Below are 16,490 nucleotides of genomic sequence, written 5' to 3' on the forward strand. Positions count from 1 at the left end.
GGGCGGATCGCTGTTGTGAGTTTGAGGCCAGCCTGGTCTACAAAGTGAGTCCAGGACAGCCAAGGCTAACACAGAGAGACCCTGTCTCGAAAAACCAAAAAAAAAAAAAGACAACTTTTCAGGCCATATCAGCCAGAGGAGGGAATTTAAAACTATACCAGTCATAACCTTTTCCTGATCAAGATCGATGACTCTTTAGAGATTTGGTTATAAAGTCCTTCCAAGGATTTCTGGCAGCAGTCGGCACTCCTACCTGCTGTAATAGCTTTTCCCCTTTGAGGCAAAACCTAGTTAGTTGTGAAATGTTTTCCTGCACTTCAGAAGTCCTGAAGTTAAGGAATAAATCTTTAATAGCAATATAATAGGAATACATCTATAAATAAAAGATGATTCAGGAGAAACAACAATGGTTTGTCCTGTCTGAGTGCAAATGGTCATCCCCAGATCAAAATTGCATAACCTCCACATTGCTAAATGTTTTTTATTTTATGTGTGCCCTGGGTTTTGTCTGCATGTATGTGTGTGTACTACTTGTGTGCCTCGTGCCATGGAGGACAGAAGATTGGTATCAGATGCCCTGGAACTAGAGGTAGAAGGTTCCTGTTAGCCACCATGGGGCTCAAGCCTAAGACCTCTGGAAAAGAACCCATGCTCGTTTGGTTGGTTGGTTGGTTGGTTGGTTTTTCGAGACAGGATTCCTCTGTGTAGCCATGGCTGTCTTGGACTCCCTTTGTCGACCAGGCTGGCCTTGAACTCACAGCGATCCACCTGCCTCTGCCTCCTGAGTGGCAACCAATGTTCTTAAACCCCAAGCCTTCTCCAATTCCTCTAAAAACCAAGGCATTGTTTATAATTTTTATGCATCCATCATGCCTGGCCATTTTGGTGCTTTGAATACATACACCACTGCATAAAACTACAAGGATCTCTTTCTTACTAGCAGGGAGTGGGAGGAGGCCACAAACCAACAGAACAAGGAAATGAAACACCAGCGGTGGGCTGGAGGAGTAGCTCAGTGGAAGAGTGCGGCGCTCACTGCTCTGGGTCCAACTCCCTGTATCTTTCCCTAAGGGGGGGGGAAAATAAGTGCTGAGGCTGGAGAGATGGCTCAGAGGTTAAGAGCACTGGCTGCTCTTCCAGAGGTCCTGAATTCAATTCCCAACAATCATCTGGTGGCTCACAACCATCTATAAGGAGTTCCGGTGCCCTCCTCTGGCCTGCAGGCAGAGCATTGTATACATAATAAATAAATAAATAAGTCTTAAAAAAAAGTGCTTGAGTGAAGAACACAGAGGGATAAGAGGCAAAGTGTACCTTGTAATAAGGTAAGTCTTATTAACAAGGAGTTGTTTATGCAGGAGCCAAGGGAGCAGTCATGAGATCTCTATGGAAGCATTTCCAAAGTCAGAACCTTCAAGTAGGAACATAAGCAGCCCACAGAAATAGTGTTTTTGTTTGTTTGTTTTGTTTTTGTTTTTGTTTTTTGAGACAGAGTTTCTCTGTGTAGCCTTGGCTGTCTTGGACTCACTTTGTAGACCAGGCTGGCCTCCAACTCACAGCAATCCACCTGCCTCTGCCTCCCAAGTGCTGGGATTAAAGGCCCGGCCACAGAAATAATGTGATTGAAAAAAAAGTAAGCGTTGAATTGTATAAGTAAAGACTTTTTCTGCTACCTGCCCTAGCTCCCAAATAACACCACAGAGGCCTATTAGATTTATCCAACAAGCTTTAGGTTTGGTTTTTATCCAAATGTTGTTGTTTGTTTGGAGACAGGGTCCCATTACGTAGCCCTGGCTGTCCTGGATCTTGCTATACAGGCAAGGCTTAGCCTTGAACTCAGACATCCTCCACCTGCCTCTGCTTCCCACGTGCTGGGTTGCTTTTGTTTTGAAAGGAGCATTTGGCGGGGAGGGGGTGGGGATGGGTCAGTAAAGTGCCAGCTGCACAAGCATGAGCACCTGAGTTCGGTGCCCAGCACCCCTGTAAAGGGAAGGCAGAGCAGATCCTGCCTGTGAGCAGCGCTAGGAAAGGAGACTAGGGAGTGAGGTAGCAGTAGGAGGAGGGGCACTGCAGGTGGATATATGATAGCGCATTGGCCAGACAGTTTGATGAATTGAGAGATCCTGTTTCAAAAACTTTGAAACAGCCTGGTCTACAAAGACAGTACCAGGACAGCCAGGCCTATTACACAGAGAAACCCTGTCTCAAAACAAAAACAAAACCTATAACAAAAACAACAACAAATTAGAAACACTGTGTGCTGGAGGGACACACCTTTTTAATCTCAGCACTCGGGAGGCAGAGGCAGGTGGATCAATGTGAGTTCAGGGCCAGCCTGGTCTACAAAGCAAGTACAAGACAGCCAAGGCGATGGCAGAGAAACCCTGTCTTGAAAAACAAACAAAGCAAAACCAAAAATGTAGAGCTATCAATGACGTCCCTGTTATCAGCCTCTGGCCACACGAGTGGGTGCACACCCACATGAACATCACATCCCAGAAAAGGAAAAACCACTTCTTTATAGAAGCACGGTTCCTCTTACCTTTGTTCCCAGAACTGGGGAGAGGGTGGGAGAGCAGGCAGGACAATCAGGAATTCAAGGTCAGCCTCAGCTACACAGTGGGAGGAGGCCAGGCGGAGGCATATGAGACCCTGCCTCAAAGGTCAAACAAAACAAAACAAAACAAAGACTTCAGGGTCAGTGAGATGGCTCTTGGGTGGGGTGTTTTGAATGAAAATGGCACCACAGAGTGTGGGGGTGTGAGTTTGAGGACAGCCTGGTCTACAAAGAGAGTTCAGGACAGCCAGGGCTGTTACACAGAGAAACCCTGTCTGGGGTGGGGGTGGGGGATAGAAAGAAAGAAAGAAAGAAAGAAAAGAACATGGCCCTCTACGCTCATAGGGAGGTGTGGCCTTGTTGGAGGAAGTGTGTAACAGGGAACGGGCTTTGACGGTTCAGATGCTCAAGCCAGACCCACTGACTCACTCTCTCTTCCTGCTGCCTGCAAATAGAGATGTAGAACTCTCTCAGCTCCCTCTCCTGCACCATGTCTGCCTGCAGGCCACCATGCTTCTCGACATGATGATAACGAACTAAAGCTCTGAAACTGTAAGCCAGCTGCAGTCAAATGTTTGCCTTTATAAGAGTTGCTGTGGTCATGGTGTCTCTTCACAGCAATAGAAACCCTGACAGTAGGTGAAATACTCCCATACAGAAGCTCCCTGAACCCATGCAAACATCTGGATTTGGCGGCAAGCATCCGTAATCCCGTTACTCCTGTGGGGAAAGCGGACATGGAGAATGAAGTCGGCTCCCCTGGACGGTGTAGCAGCAACAACAGAAATAAGGGAGTCTGCGTCAGCAAGGTGAGCAGCAAGATCCCAAAACTGTCCTGTGACCTCCACGGCTGGGCTCTGGCATGAGAACATGAGCACCCCCTCACACACGCACATGAAATTAACAGCCTACTTCTTTGACACGCCAATTAACTGAATTGACTCAAATGTATTTGTGATGTTCTGAACACATGTGCTGCTCCTTTATTTTTTTTTTATTTTTTTATTTTTTTTGGTTTTTTTGAGACAGGGTTTCTCAGTGTAGCCTTGGCTGTCCTAAACTTGCTTTGTAGACCAAGCTGGCCTTGAACTCGCCTCTGCCTCCCGAGTGCTGGGATTAAAGGCGTGTGCCACCATGTCCGGCTTTTTTTTTTTGCGGGGGTGGGGTGGGGGATGGGGGGTGGGTGTTCCTTGTTATTGTTATTGTTGTTGTTGTTGTTTTTGGTTTTTTTTTTTTTTAAGACAGGGTCTCTCTGTGTAGCCTTGGCTGCCCTGGACTCGCTTTGTAGACCAGGCTGGCCTCGAACTCACAGTGATCCTCCCAAGTGTTTTTTTTTTTTCAAGACAGGGTTTCTCTGTATAGCTTTGACTGTCCTGGACTCGCTTTGTAGACCGGACTGGCCTTGAACTCACAGCAATCAGCCTGCCTCTGCCTCCCAAGTGCTGGGATTAATGGCATGCTCCACCATGCCTGGCTCTGCTCTTTTTTCTTTTTTTTTCAAACTGAGGTTTTGTTTTGTTTTGTTTTTAAGATTTATTTATTTATTATTATGTATACATTGCTCTACCCACATATACACCTACAGGCCAGAAGAGAGCATCAGATCCCAATAGAGATGGTTTTTGAGCCACCGTGTGGTTGCTGGAATTGAACTCAGGACTTCTGGAAGAACAGTCAGTGCTCTTAACCTCTGAGCCATCTCTCCAGCCCCCTGGCTCTGCTCTTAGTAGAGGTTTTATTACGAAAATCTTAGGCCGGGCGTGGTGGCGCACGCCTTTAATCCCAGCATTTGGGAGGCAGAGGCAGGCGGATTGCTGTGAGTTCGAGGCCAGCCTGGTCTACAAAGTGAGTCCAGGACAGGCAAGGCTACACAGAGAAACTCTGTCTCGGAAAAACCAAAAAAAAAAAAAGAAAAAAGAAAAAGAAAAAGGAAATCTTGCTTCCATAAGAGGACCAAGAGAAGCTGGGCATGGCGTGGTGGCACACTTTAACCCCATCCCTCAGGGAGGCAAAGGCAGGCAGATCTCTGTGAGTTCGAAGTCAGCCTGATCTACAAGTCCAGGACAGCCAAGGTTACACAGAGAACCCCTGTCTCAAAAAAAGACAGAAAGTCCCAGTACTCTGGAGGCAGAGGCAGGCGGATCGCTGTGAGTTCAAGGCCAGCCTGGTCTACAAAGCGAGTCCAGGACAGCCAAGGGTACACAGAGAAATCCTGTCTCGAAAAACAAAACAAACAAAAAGACAGAAAGAGAAAAAAGAAAAGAAAAAGAGGCCAAGAGAAATATTGGAAAATGTTAACGGTTTATGTCTTCTTTCAAAAATAAGAGGGAAAAAGTAAGTGTGGTATTCATTATACTGGAGAAATTGAAAGCATTTGTGCAAATAACATCCCAGATGTTTTTCTAACCATTGGTGACTTAGCATTCTGAAGAAACTGGACCAATTTTTGGATTTAAAGACAAGCTCTCTATTTAAGTGAATTTGCACATAGTATGGTCTTTATGCTAAACATCCCTAAATAATATTCTGCATTTGTTGAAAAAGTTTGCTAAAAAGCATAAAAATTTTTAGAATAAATTGGATTGTAGCAGCAGCAAATACCCATAGTCCCAGTACTGGGGTGGGGGCTGCAGCACAGAGATTGCCCTAACCTTGAGACAGTAGGTCCTTCACAGGAAGTCCCTGTTTCCAAAAGAATGAGAGAAAATAAAAAACCAGAATCACATTCAGGCATGGTGGCATACACCTTTAATCCAGCACTTTGGAGGCAGAGGCAGGCAGGTCTCTGTGAGGCAACTCCAGGACAGTTGAGGCTATACAGAGAACCCTGTCTCCAAAACAAAACCAACCCCAAAAATCAGATGGCAGAGCTTAGATTGTATCTCAGGGTAGAGTTGGTCGTTTTGTTTTGTTTTGTTTGTTTTTCGAGACAGCGTTTCTCTGCATAGCCTTGACTGTCTTGGGCTCATTTTGTAGACCAGGCTGGACTCAAACTCACAGCAATCCACTTCTGCCTCTCAAGTGCTGGGTAGTTTTAAAAATATTCATCTATCTATGTATCTATCTATCTATCTATCTTTCTGTCTATCTATCATCTGTCTGTCTGTCTGTCAGTCTGTCTATCTCTGTATCATCTATCTATGCTCTATACCCAGTAGCTTTGAATTGCATCCTCCTCCATAAACTCCAGAGTATTAAAATGACAGCATCCAGCCTCCAGATACGTGGTTTTGTTTTTGCTCTGTTATGCTGAGGTGGAGCTGCCTTGCTGTGTTGCCCAGGCTAGTAGGAAAAAGCCATCTCTCACCCCAGCCTCTGGGTTGGGTCCAACTATATGCATTTGTCTGCTTTTAAGGCAAAAGAAAGACAACGCATCAGTGTGAGTGAAGGAACCGGCCTCAAAGGCAAATATGAACAGCTCTCGTGGAAGACTGGAAGCGGACGACATTGAAGCAGATGCTGGCAAATGGATGCGGTTGACTGAGCACACGCAAGAAATGCCACTAATTGTCTTCGAGAGTCCAGATTATGGCTGGACGTGGCGGCGCCCGCCTTTAATCCCAGCACTTGGGAGGCAGAGGCAGGCGGATCGCTGTGAGTTCGAGGCCAGCCTAGTCTACAAAGCGAGTCCAGAGCAGCCAAGGCTACACAGAGAAACCCTGTCTCAAAAAACCAAAAAAGAAAGAAAAAAAAAAGAGAGAGAGAGTCCAGATTATTATCTGTGATTCATTCTTCCAAATTCAGCACCCAGTCAAAGGGACTGGGTTCTCACCTCATGTCCCCGCGTCGCTTCTGTAACTGTTTTGGGCTGTGCTTTGGTGTGTTTTATTCCACACACGAAATGATCATCTTCTAGGCCAGTGCCTGGCAAACAGTGGTTAACTCATTAAATATTCATTGGATTTTAGAAGGGAATCTATTATCTGCACTGCATATGGTGCAGCCTGTGATGCCAGCAGCACTTGGGAGGGTAAACCAGCCAGCCTGAGCTACAGAAAGCCTGGTTATATAAGACACTGTCTCAAAAACAAAACCAAAAACCAAGAAAAGAACACACACACACACACACACACACACACACACACACACCCCAGACATTGTGTCACACACTTGTCATCCCAACACTTAGAAGTTAGAAGGCTAAGGCATGAGGACTAGAAGTTCATGTCCATCCTTAGACGGGGTCTCTCGGTATAGCCTTCACTGTCCTAGACTCGCTTTGTAGACGAGGCTGGACTCGAACTCACAGCGATCCGCCTGCCTCTGCCTCCCAAGTGCTGGGATTAAAGGCATGTGCCACCACCACCTGGCTATTTGGGGTTCTTTAACGCTTATACCTCCCTTCCAACCCACCTACCCTAGATAGGAAAGAAAGCAGGTTAATGGGAACAGGAGAAGTAGACCTTTTTAGACTCAGTTCCCTGGAGTTCCTGGCACAGTAGGCAGGATTCCAGAAAACCTATTACACAGCAAACTAGAGATTCAACAAAACAAATGCAGCATTTGCTGGAATGGTTCTCTCTAGGATAGAGTCTCAAAGGAGAACGATGAACAGCCAAACAAAAGGAAATGATGCCAAGACCTCAAAAGCCCAGCCTCTTGTTTAGGGCTCATATATATATATACAGTACATATCTCCCCTCAGAGTCTGCACTAGGATGTTTATCAGTTGACAAAGATCAGCCACCACCCCCCACCCCAGTAAGAGGTGGTTCCTCTTCCAGGGGACAAACATCACCTGTTCTCTCACGTCTGTTTCCAGTGGAAAAACACCACATACTCTCACACAAGTCTGTTGGGATCAAAACATCCACACACACACACACACAAAAAATCCACTACAGCCTTACTGCAGCTGGGCATGTCAGTGTACATGTGTGTAACATCTGTAATTCTGTATGTGGGAGACAGACCAGGCTGCCCTTGAACTCACAAAGATCCAACTGCCTCTGCCTCTTGAGTGCTGGGATTAAAGGCGTGTACCACTCCCATCCCTGCTAGGGAATATTCTTAATTAGTGACTGATGGGAGGGATGGCCCAGCCCATCATGGCTGGTGGTCCAAGCTGAGCAAGCTAGTAAGCAGCACTCCTCCATGGCCTCTGCAGCAGCTCCTGCCTCCAAGTTCCTGCCCTGTTCAAGTTCCTGTCTGACTGCCTTCAATGATTGACTACTATGTAGAATTGGTTTTTGGTTTTTTTGAGACAAGTGGTTTCTCTGCATAGCCTTGGCTGTCCTGGACTGACTTTGTAGACCAGGCTGGCCTCGAACTCACAGCGATCTGCCTGCCTCTGCCTCCCGAGTGCTGGGATTAAGGGAGTGCACCACCAAGCCAGGCTGTACTATGTAGAATTGTAAGGTTAATGATCCTTTTCCTCAACTTGCTTTTTTTTTTTTTTAAGATTTATTTATTTTATGTATATGAGTGCTCTATTTTCCTGGAGATCAGAAGAGGGCACCAGATCTCATTATAGATGGCTGGGAATTGAACTCAGGACCTCTGAAAGAGCAGACAGCGCCCTTAACCACTGAGCCATCATCTCTCCCCTTAACTTGCTTTTGGTCATAGTGTTTCTTTCTTTCTTTCTTCTTCTTTCTTTCTCTATTTTTATTTATTTATTTTTGGTTTTTCAAGACAGGGTTTCTCTGTGTAGCCTTGGCTGTGCTAGACTTGCTTTGTAGACCAGGCTAGCCTTGACCTCACAGCAATCCACCTGCCTTTGCCTCCTGAGTACTGGGATTAAAGGAGTGCGCCACCACTGCCCGGCTTGGTCATGGTGTTTCATCTCAGCAATAGAAGTCCTATGGTTGGGCGTAGTGGCACAAGCCTTAAATTGGGAGGCAGAGGCAGGCGGATTGATGAGAGTTTGAGGCCTGCCTGGTCTACAAAGTGACTCCAGGACAGCCAAGACTACACAGAGAGACCCTGTCTCAGAAACAAACAAACAAAAAACAGAGACTGAAGCCAGAAAATCAAGAATTCATCAAGACCACCCTTGACTCCACAGCAAGTTTCAGGCTACATGACACATGTCTCCACAAAAATGACATTATCCTCCACGTGTGGTAATTATCAATTAACTCACAGGGTTTTAAAAAAAAATCTAGGCAAATGAGATAATGCTTGTAAAAATGCTTTCTCATAACAGAAATGTTATTTAAAATTTGGCTATTTGTGTGAGAATGTGGATAACGTCCCATATGTTACAGAACAGAAGGAGACCGTTCAGTGAGATTTTTTTTTTTCCAGACAGGGTTTCTCTGTGTAGCCTTGGCTGTCCTGGACTCACTTTGTAGACCAGGCTATCCCTCCCAAGTGCTAGGATTACAGGCATGTGCCACCATGCCCAGCTGTTTTTTGTTTTTTATTTTTATTAGAGGTCTATACTAATATAAGAAGATCTGTCAGTTCATTTGAAACTAGAGGACAGAATGCAATATTGTCACGTAGTTTGGCTCTGGTTGAAAAGATGGCTCAACTAGTGAACTTTAGCTTGCGAGTACATGGCCCTGAGTTCAATCCCTATGACTCAGGAAAAGAGCTGGGTGTGTTGACCCACACTTTTGCAACCCAATTTCTCAGGAGGCTTTGTCTCAACTACCAAAAGGTGTAGCCTCCCAGATCTCAGTGGAAGGAGAGAACTGACTCCTCAAAGTTGTCCTCTGACCTCTGTTCACACCTGACATGCACACACCTACACTCACACATACACACAATAATAATAATTAAGGGCGGACCCAGCGGTCCTAAAGAATAACACTGAGGTTCTTCCTTGGTCTCTACAACCACGTGTATACCCTCATGTGTATGGGTTTGCACACACAGGCACCATGGGCACATAGCAGGGGGGGAGAAGCCTCTCTTTCTTTCTTTCTTTTTCTTTCTTTTTTTTTTTTTTTTTTAGAAGCCTCTCAATGATGGCGCACACCTTTAATGCCAGCACTCAAGAGGCAGAGGCAGGCAGATCGCTGTGAGTTCGAGGCCAGCCTGGTCTACAAAGGGAGTCTAGGACTGCAAAGATAACACAGAGAAACCCTGTCCCCCACAAAAAAAAAAAAAAAAAAAAAAAAAAAAAACAAAACTAAAAAGAAGAGAGAGAGGAAGAGGAGGAGGAGGAGCAGCCAGGTGTGGTGGTGCATGCCTATAATCCCAGCACTTGGGAGGCAGAAGCAGTCAGATCTCTGTGAGTTCTGGCCAGCCTGGTCTATAAAGCAGAGTCCAGGACAGTCAGGGCTACACAGAGAAACCCTGACTCAAAAAGCCAAAAAAAGAAAGAAAGAAAGAAAGAAAGAAAGAAATTAACTCTCAGAGTATACAGGTCCTGCTGGACATTTGGGTGCTAGCATCTTTTTGTTTTTGTTTTGCATTTTTGTTTTTTACTTACTTCTTGTTGTTGTTGTTGTTTTGAGACAGGGTTTCTCTGTGTAGCCTTGGCTGTCCTGGACTCACTTTGTAGACCAGGCTGGCCCGGAACTCACGACGATCTGCCTGCCTCTATCTCCCAAGTGCTGGGATTAAAGACCTGCACCATCATGACCCCCTAAGTAGGAGTAAGGCCAGCATGGTACAGCAAGACCCCAGACTTCCTCTTCTGACTTCTGATGGGGTCCATGTGCATACACTCACTGACACAGGCACAAGACACACACACACACACACACACACACACACACACACACACACACACATATAAAGTAGGTGCATTCCCAGGTCCTTCTTCATAGCAAGGGGTAAGGCAGTCCTTACTGCGGAGCTCTGCAGGCTGCTTCCGGTCTGCTGATCTTCTGAAGAGCCACGCTTGAATCCTGATCTACCCTGCAGTGAGAAGAGAGTCAACTGAGGGCTTCATTTTTCCCGTTTCTTGCTTTCACCTCTGGAGAGTAAGATGTTATATAATTAGCCAGAGTCACATAAGAGGATTCTATGCAACAGTTTAGGATTAAATTTAGGAAGGAGACATTAGGAACTCTTCGGGGTTCCCATATGTGTTCCTAAGTGTGGCAACGTGGGGATGCTTAATTAGACTACCTGCTGTTACCCAGCAGCCGGCCTTTTAGGATTAATTAGAAACAAAAGCTCGGTTCTCAGGAAATTGCAGAAGCCAATAGCAGGCTGAGGGGAGAGGTTTGCTGAGTAACGCTGCCGGATCCCCTCCCTGTACAGCCAGAAGCCCCGCGTGTGTTCTTCTAATTGGCCCCAGCAGATTGTTCTAGGCGATTGTGCAATGGTGAAGCCAACCGTTTAGCCTCTGGGGATCGCCGCCGATTACTGTGAAATTTCTCTCCAGCACCTGATGTGAAAGTCAGCCTGTACTGGTTTCCTGTGGCCCAATTCTAGGTCACGCTGGAAGGCGGCGCCCACGTGATGCTAACCTACTTTGTTTCCCCCTAGTGCCTCAGCAAATAACAGCTGCGGTGACACCCACAAGAATATGGCTGCCCTCAAAGCAACGCCAGTTCACCTTGCGCTGTGCACGGGGCGCTTCTTCGTCTGAAGGACCTCAGCGCCTTTGCAAACATTAATTATGCTCCTCCACAAACACCTCTTTGATATGGAGCTGCAAGCCCGACTAGCCCTGTTTATGACTGGACATCCTGAAACGCATCTCTTCAGCGCTCGCATAAAGGACAAACCTGCGTCTGGAACTGAGCTCCCACTCGCCTGTTTAACATTCGGCTTTGACCCGGGCGCCAGGCTTCCCTCAGACTCTGCAAGCAAAACTGTGGGCGCCTCTGAAAGGCTGGGTTAGCTTGTGCCTCTGACTCCGCCTTTTTGCCTTTAGTCTGGCTAAATCTCTTGTCAAAACGAAAAAAACAAAAACAAAAACAAAAACAAAAAAACAACAACAACCCCCCCCAACCTTTTATACTAGCACGCTGGGCGAGGTAGCACACCCCTTTAATCCCAGAGGCAGGCTGATCGCTGTGAGTTCGAGGCCAGCCTGGTCTACAAAGCGAGTCCAGGGCAGCCGAGGCTACACAGAGAGACCCTGTCTCGAAAAACAAAAACAACAAAAAAGCAAAGGAACCATTTATACTAGCATGAGTGCGTACGTCGTCATCATGGGCAGGTCTAGCTCTTCCTGGCCTTCTCTTCCCCTTTTCCCTCCTCTCAGGACAGGACAACATATTCTTTTTGTTTGTTTGTTTGTTTTTTGTTAGCCTTCAGGGTGGACTTTTAAATCGAGCTGACCAGTGCTGCCCCCTGGAGGTTACAGATACAGCAGCGGGAGGAAGAAAGGAGGTGGAGGTAGCCAAGAGGGAGGGAGTAGAGACGGGTCTTTGTTATGGTAATACAAGAAACTTTACTTTATTTACTTTTTGTTTGTTTGTTTGTTTGTTTCTTAATTTATTTTATTTTACATGCATTTGTGTGTGGGTGTCGGATCCCCTGCAACTGAGGTTACAGACAGTTGTGAGCTGCCATGTGGCTGCTGGAAATAGAACTCTGTCCTTGGAAAGAGCAGACAGTGCTCTTAACCACTGAGCTGTCTCTCCAGCCCCTGTTGCTTGGTTGGTTTTTCGAGACAAAGTTTCTCTGTAACAGCTCGCTCGCTCTCTCTCCCCCCCCCCCCTCTCTCTCTCTCTCTCTCTCTCTCTCTCTGAGTCTCACTGTGTAGCTCTGGTTGTCCTAAAACCTACTATGTAGAGCAGGCTGGCCCACAACTCAGAGAGATCCACCTGCTTCTGCTGGTATGGAGGTATATTCCATCTACCTGGAAAAAAAATAAACACACACATACATATGTATGTATCTAAAAACAAACCCAAGAGTAAGATCTGTCAGTCTTTCCACACCACCACCCAGTCAGAGGAAGCTTGATCAGAAATTGAGTTCACAGCCGGGTGTGGTGGCGCACGCCTTTAATCCCAGCACTCGGGAGGCAGAGGCAGGCGGATCGCTGTGAGTTCGAGGCCAGCCTGGTCTACAAAGTGAGTCCGGGATGGCCAAGGCTGCACAGAGAAACCCTGTCTCGAAAAACAAAAACAAAAACAAAAAAGAAACTGAGTTCAGATCACAGTGCCCAAATAAAAGCAAGGATGCATGCCTGTAACCCCGGTGTGTCCTGGGCAGAGCAGGGGGCTCAGCGGGCCGTCAGGCTAAACTGGAGTTTCAGTGAGACCCTGTCTTAAGTGGATAAGAGGGAAAGTGATGGAGCAAGACGCCTGGATGTTGGGATTCAGACCCAGGCCAAGTGGCTGAGGTGCCGAGATTTAACACACCAAAGGGGACCTGCCTTCAGGTTCTCCCAGCATCCCTCAGTCCCTACCTGAACTTTCCAGCCCAGGGACTAGCCTTCCTCTATAGAGGCTGCCCTCCACTATAGAATCCAGACCCTTTGGTTTTCTCTCCTCTTCCTCCGCGGTCTCTATGCCCACACGTTGTCTCTGCAGCATCCCGTCTTCTCTGTCCCCCTCTGCATGGCAACTTCCCTGACCCTGTTCCTTTGGAGGCCACCAGAGAGCTGCCGCAACAAACCTGCCTTTATATACTTTAATTTGGCTTGAGTCGGCTTATTTCGTAGACAGAGATGACCTTTACACTCACATATGTGCACCCACACACAATTAGCTAATTGATTGATTAAAACAACAGCAACACCTCTCCTCAGTTCCCCCTCTAGGCCTGACTAATTTTCTGAGTTCTAGCTCAACTCAGGCCTTCTCCTTTACCCGCTCCTAGCTCTTCTCTGGACACTGACCAAAAAATGAGAAGAATGCTGCCCTGCTGTTCTGGGCTTGTGCATTATTTTCTCTGAAGACACTCCTCTTCCATTGTCCACACTCTTGAAAAGACTTCCATTGCAGAGCCTACCTCAACAGGCCTGGCCTCCTCTTTTTGCTCCCTCCTTGTCTACTTCCTCTGAGCAACTCCCCTGAGCTTTAAGGGGCTCAGGGGCACTGAAATGATGGCTCATCAGGTAAAAAAGGTGCTTGCTGGGCTGGAGAGATGGCTCAGAGGTTAAGGGCACTGACTGCTCCTCCAGAGGTCCTGAGTTCAATTTGCACCACACATGGTGACTCACAACCCTCTATAATGTGGTCTGATGCCCACTTCTGGCCTGCAGGTATACATGCAGACAGAGCACTGTATACATGATAAATAAATACGTAAATTGAAAGAAAAGGTGCTTGCCTCCAAAGCTTGTTGACCTGAGATTAACCCCTGGGCACCCACCCAAAGGTGGGAAAAAAGGTCCGACACCACAGGGCTGGCCTTTGATGTCCACAGGTATGCGGCTCATGGGAGGGGGCACACACAGAAAACAAACTCAAGTTTTAAATATTTCAAATTAATTGCTTAATTTGTCCCCCAAACCAGGCATTGTCAATCTCACACACACACACACACACACACACATACACACACCTGCAATCCCATCACTCAGACAGCTGTGGCAAGGAGGTCAAGCGTTCAAGACCAACCAGTAGCTCACAGTATAAAGTGGCTACGTTACTCTCAGTTTGTGTAACATAAACCTAAAACTATTCTCTACAGCTATGATGGCTGCTAACGTCTGCAATCCTGTGCTGAAAGAGCCAAGGCAGGAGGATTGCTTCCTGTTAGAGACAGCCTGAGCTGCAGTATGAGACGCTGTCTCAAAAAACAAACAAACAAACAAACAAACAAACAAACAAACAGCCCGGTGTGCTGGCACATGCCTTTAATCCCAGCACTCAGTTTCTTTAATTCCTGCCCTTGGGAGGCAGGGATGGTAGATAGCTGTGGGTTCAAGGCCAGCCTGGTGTAGTAGGGCCGTACCAGGAGTTCCATCACTACACTTTAGTTCTTGCTGGATTAATTAGAAGCCTCTAGGCTCACATTGGCTGGCAAGCTCTCTCCCTTCCCTTCACAAGGTAGCCGCTCCTACCCCGAATCTTTGACTAAGGGAGCCACCCTTTTTATTAGTAACAGCTGCTCCAACCTCACTTTTCCTTAGCCCACATTACTACGTAGTAGCCTGACTTCGTGTGTATATGGGCTAAATCACACAGTTCATTTTAAAATACCATTCTTCGGGGCTGGAGAGATGGCTCAGCGGTTAAGAGCACTGGCTGCTCTTCCAGAGGTCCTGAGTTCAATTCCCAGTCAACCACGTGGTGGCTCACAACCGTCTATAATGAGATCTGGTGCCCTCTTCTGGTGTACATGCAGGCAAAACACTGTGCATTATATGATTAAAAAAATAATAATAATAAAATAAAATACCATTCTTTGTAACAGGCATGGTGGCACACACCTTTAATCCAGGGCTTCGGAGGCAGAGGCAGGCCAGATCTCTGTGAATTTGAGATCAGCAGTCTGGTATTCAGAGTGAGTTCCAGGGCCGCCCAGGCTTCATCAAAAAACCCTGTCTCATAAAGCCAAAAAAAAAAAAAAAAGAAAAGAAAAGTAAGAAAGCCTTTCTTTATTCCAGCCGGCTCTAACTACATGACCCAACTGTAGCACCAAGTGGTTAAGGAAAGGAGGGTTTTGTTGTTGTTGTTGTTTATGTTTTATGGGTTTGTTTGTTTGTTTGTTTTTGAGACAGGGTTTCTCTGTGTAGCCTTGGCTGTCCTAGACTCGCTTTGTAGACCAGGCTGGCCTCGAACTCACAGAGATCTTTCCGAGTGCTGGGACTAAAGGCATGCACCGTCATGCCCGGCTCGCTTTTTTGTTTTTTTGTTTTCCTTGAGACATGACTTCACCCTGCAGCCCAGGCTGGTCTGGAACTCACAGAGATCTACCCGCCTCTGCCTCCTGACAGCTGAGATCACACCAGGCCTTTATTTATTCATTTATTAAATATATAAGGTACCACCCAGAATGGATGCCTCCCAGGGTTCACTGACCCTGATTTATAGGTGCTTTCCTAGGAACCAGCTGTGTTTATTGATTCCTTCTAGACAAGATGCCCTCCCAGCCTGCCTCCCACGAGGCTGTGCTCATACTTGCAGGGTGGAATACACTATGTAGTTCAACAGGGTTGCAAACAAACAGGACTTGGAACTTTGGCCTTATTTCCCAGAAGGCTCAGAAAATACCTTGGCCTTCTCTCTCTGTTTTTTTTTTAATTTTTTTCTCCAATATGACTGACCATAAAATCAGAGCCTTCAGAAACAAGCCACACCCTGGGAGGTAGCCAGATGACTGAAGGAAAAAGGCCCTAGAATCAACCAAGCTTTTATTTATTTATTTTTTTAGAGGCATCATGGTGCACGCCTTTCATGACAGCTTTTGGAAGGCAAAGGTAGGTGGGTCCCTGTGAGTTTGAGGCCAGCCTGGTCTACAAAAGCGAGTCCAGGACAGCCAAGCCTAACACAGAGAGATTCTATCTCAAAAAAAAAAAAAAAACACAAAAAAAAAAAACACAAAAAAAACCAAACAACAAAACACAAAAATTGATTTTTGTCAGTGGGTTCCTTTAATTCCAGCACTCGGGAGGCAGAGGCTGGCAGATCTCTGAGTTCAAGGCCAGCCTATGTATAGAGTGAGTTCCAGGACAGCCAAAGCTACACAGAGAAACCTTGTCTCAAAAACAAAAACAAAATCTTTAATTTTGTGGAGCCAAGCATGGTGGCCCATGCCTGTAATCCCAGCACTTGGGAAAGCAGAGGCAGGCAGATGTCTGTGAGTTTGAGGCCAGCCTGGTCTACAAAGCAAGTCCAGGATAGCAAAAAGTTACACAGAGAAACCCTGTCTTGAAAAGCCAGCAGGCAAGCAAGCAAGCAAACAGAAAGGTCTGGGATAGGGAGGGCAGGAAATACAGCTATTGTATGGGTTTATTACAAAAGCTTGATGTAGCTGCCACACGTGGTGGCACAGGGAGGTGGCACAGGGAAGGTCACCACAAGTTGGAGGCCAGTTATACATAGTGAATTCCAGGCCAGCCCAGGGCTGCATCAGGAGATTGTGTCAGCACAAACAACAACAGGGCTGTCTAGATGACTCA

The sequence above is a fragment of the Acomys minous genome (genome assembly GCF_964271855.1).
Source record: "Acomys minous genome assembly, chromosome: 6".
Classification (NCBI taxonomy): domain Eukaryota; kingdom Metazoa; phylum Chordata; class Mammalia; order Rodentia; family Muridae; genus Acomys; species Acomys minous.